This window comes from Zingiber officinale, chromosome 3B (genome assembly GCF_018446385.1).
Source record: "Zingiber officinale cultivar Zhangliang chromosome 3B, Zo_v1.1, whole genome shotgun sequence".
Taxonomy (NCBI): Eukaryota; Viridiplantae; Streptophyta; class Magnoliopsida; order Zingiberales; family Zingiberaceae; genus Zingiber; species Zingiber officinale.
In genome coordinates this window covers 69,361,015-69,364,837 of record NC_055991.1, presented here as the reverse complement: position 1 = coordinate 69,364,837, position 3,823 = coordinate 69,361,015, and positions in this window count along the sequence as shown.

The window sequence follows — 3,823 nt, the reverse complement described above, 5'->3', positions numbered from 1 at the left end:
TGGATGGGTAGTTTCTTATGCCTCACATCAGTTGAAAGAGCATGAGAAGAATTATCCAGTGCATGACCTGGAATTAGCAGCTATTATTTATGCGCTAAAAATCTGGAGACATCATCTATATGGGGTTACCTTCGAGATATTCACCGATCATAAGAGTCTTATGTATCTAGCTACTCAGAAAGAATTGAACTTAAGACAGAGAAGATGGATGGAATTCTTGAAGGACTATGATTGTACGATCAACTACCACCCAGGGAAAGCCAACGTGGTAGCTGATGCGTTGAGTAGAAAATCCCGAGGAGTTCTAGCTTGTCACCGTGTGATGGTTACTGAATTGGTACAGAAATTTTCTGGGTTGGGATTGGTAGAGCAAGGTCAGACTTAGCGAGGTATTATGTTATCTATGGTTGCCCAGTCACCCATTGTAGAAAGGATTAAAGAAGCTCAGACTACGGATCAGCATCTGCAGTTTTTGTGTAGCAAAATCATTCCAGGACAGCAGACAGGATTTTCTTGCGATGAAAATGGAATTCTATACTTCCGGGGAAGGTTGTGTGTTCCTGAATCACCTCCTTTGAAGGAATGCCTACTCCAGGAGGCACACCGGTCCAGATTTGCGATACATCCTGGTGGTACACGCATGTATAGAGATCTGAGATGTTCATATTGGTGGACTGGCATGAAGAAGGACATTGCGGATTTCGTTGCACGATGCCTTGTATGTCAGCAGGTGAAGGCTGAACATCAGAGACCCGCTGGTTTGCTTCAGAAGATTCAGATACCTGAATGGAAATGGGAGCACATCACGATGGATTTCGTCGTGGGATTGCCCAGAACCCGACGAGCACATGATATGATTTGGGTAATCGTTGATCGGTTAACCAAATCTGCTCATTTTCTACCGATACATAGGACGGAGTCATTGGATCGACTAGCGGAGTTATATTGTAGAGTGATTATCAGGCTTCACGGTGTACCTCTCAGTATTATTTCAGATAGAGATCCGCGGTTTACTTCATAATGCTGGCAGAGTTTACAGCAGGCTATGGGTACAGAGTTGCGATTCGGTACTGCTTTCCATCCCCAGACAGATGGTCAGTCGGAGCGTACCATACAAACGCTGGAGGACCTACTGAGATCATGTGTCATAGACTTCAGAGGTAGTTGGGAGGATCATTTACATTTAGCAGAATTTGCCTACAACAACAGTTATCATTCAGCGATACAGATGGCACCTTATGAGGCGTTGTATGGCAGAGCCTGTAGATCTCCCACTGTAATACCCACTAAGCTTGTAGGATAAATATATGAATGTGGGATTTTGCCTTAGAAAATAATAGGAAGTGAGTTGAACAAAAAAGGAAATAAAAAGAAATAAAAATAGGAAGAGGTCAAGGATTGAACCATGAACCTCTTATATGATAATTCATAGAATTAATTAGTAGAAACCAATTGGGATAGAGAGAAGATATTGATAGCAAAGGAGGGAAACTTATGATAAAGGTAAGAGTAAAAGCTAACCAAAAGAAAATAAGAAAAGAGCAAGAGAAAGGCAACTTGCCTTCCTCCCTTCATCTCCCTCTTCCTCTTTGATTTTGCCGAAAATAAAAGAGGTTAATTAAGGGGATTCATTTCCCCTTATTTCACCATGAATGATGAGGATAAATAAACAAATAAAAGTAAAAATAAAATAGAAGAAAAAGGCTAAGGGAGAAGGAAAGCAAAAACTAAGTTTGCTACCTCTTCCCCCTTAACATAAAAGAGAATATGTAAAGGGAAAATTCTATTTTCTCTCATTTTTCTCATTCTCTCCTCTCCCTCACGGAAACCTCAGTTCCCCCTCTCTCCATTTTCGGCCCCGAGCCAAGGTTTTCTCCTAAGAAAACCTAAGATACAAGGAGGACTTAGCAAGGGAATCAAGGGAAAGGAACTAGAAGAAGAGGCTACTTCTTCTTCACCATACCTTAGATCCACAAGCGAAAAGGATGTAAGCTTCCCCTCACCTGTGGTACAAGGCTTTTATGTGCTTTTTTGATTTTATGAGGATTTTAAAACCTAGAAACAAGTTTAAGAAAATTCGGCCAAGAAGAGCTTTCAAAATCTAGTGATGTTTAAAACTAGTCTTCATTTCATGATAGATTTTATATGCTATGTAGAAGGGTTTTTCTTCATGTTTTTATACCTATATGATACTTGATCAGTGGGGTATTTAACCCTAGAATTTCGGCCAAAAATATTTTAAGGAGGCTAGGGAAATTATTGTTCTACCAAATTAGTACAAGATTCTCCCTATGAAATATTAAGGATCTTGTATTAGTTTTCTTGCTTAAAAGATATTTGAAACTAAAAGAAAACCTCTTATATGTTTCGGCCAAGAAATGGTTTAGGGTTAGGAAGACCTTTAAATTTAAATAACCATGCTCATGTGATAGAATACAAAGATCTTAAAGGATTTGTATGCTTGAATATTGCTAGAATTTCATGAACTCCTTCTTAGGATTTTTTCGGCCATGATGAGATGGATAGCTTAGAAAAGATTAAACAAAATTTTAATATGCTCAAGACCTCTGTGATGTTTAGATATGAAAGTTGTTTAATGCCCTCATGCTTAATTAGGGTGTAGAAAAATTAGTTGCATGACATATAACATGTATGACCACAAGGGGTCCTAGCTTATTCATGAACCAATTTGTATATATGTTTCTTAGTAACTTTTGCCATGAAACTTACTTAGTTTTTTCATGCTTTAGGCCACTTAAGAACCTAGCTAAAGAATGGTAGGTTTCGGCCATGAGAAGAAAATAAAAGAAAAAGAGAAAAAGAAACCTAGAAAGCCTAAGACACAATTCATATGTATACTCATTATGCTTGTCCTTATACATGCTATGAAACTTGTATAAATTCTCATGCTTTTAGGCTATTTGAAGCAAGTTTATATTCTATGAGTTTCGGCCAAGTAGGGTTTAAAAGACCTAGAGGCCTTAGAAATGAAACCAAATGTGTTAAAAGTACTTCTTATGAAAATAGGATAATGTGTTGATTGTTTCACATGCTTGTAAAATTTTTCCTTGACCTAAATGAACCATTGAATGTTTCGGTCATGAAGGAATAGATGCCCTCGAAACCCTAGGACTTAAATTAAATATGCTCATGTCACTCTATATGAAATATGATAAGTAGAAAGCCAAGGTTCAATTGCTATATGTTGTTTTATGACCTAAAATGATGCTAGGGTATGTTTCTGCCATAACTATTGTATGATGCCTTGTATGAATTTATACATAATGTTAGTCCAAGTTCACATGCTTGTATGCTTGTTTGTAGCCCTAATGAGAACTTGTTAAATGTCGGCCATGACATATGTTAAGGGCTTAAAGAACTTAGGAACTAATTCAAATGTGTCAAATGTGTTTACCTTGTTCCTTGGTAAAAATGTTATAAATATGATTTAAAGTTGTCCATGCTTTTATGTCATATGGAACCTTGTTTCACACCTTAAGGTTTCGGCCATATGAAATTAGGGACTTGAGGAACTTAGAAATTAAGTTAATCATGGTTATAATGCTTCCTATGAAAATGTTATGATGATAATTTAGGTGCCACATGCTTGGATGTTGTGTTTAACCTAAATTGAGCTCTAAAGGGTTTTGGCCACAAGGGTTTAGGAAGCTTACAACCAAGATAAATATGATACCATGTTTCCTATGATAGGATATTCACAAGATACACCTTTATGCTTAATATGTATGCTTGTGATTTATGACTTATGATATGAGATATGCATATTTTCATGATATGACATGTGCTTAAGAAATATGCATGC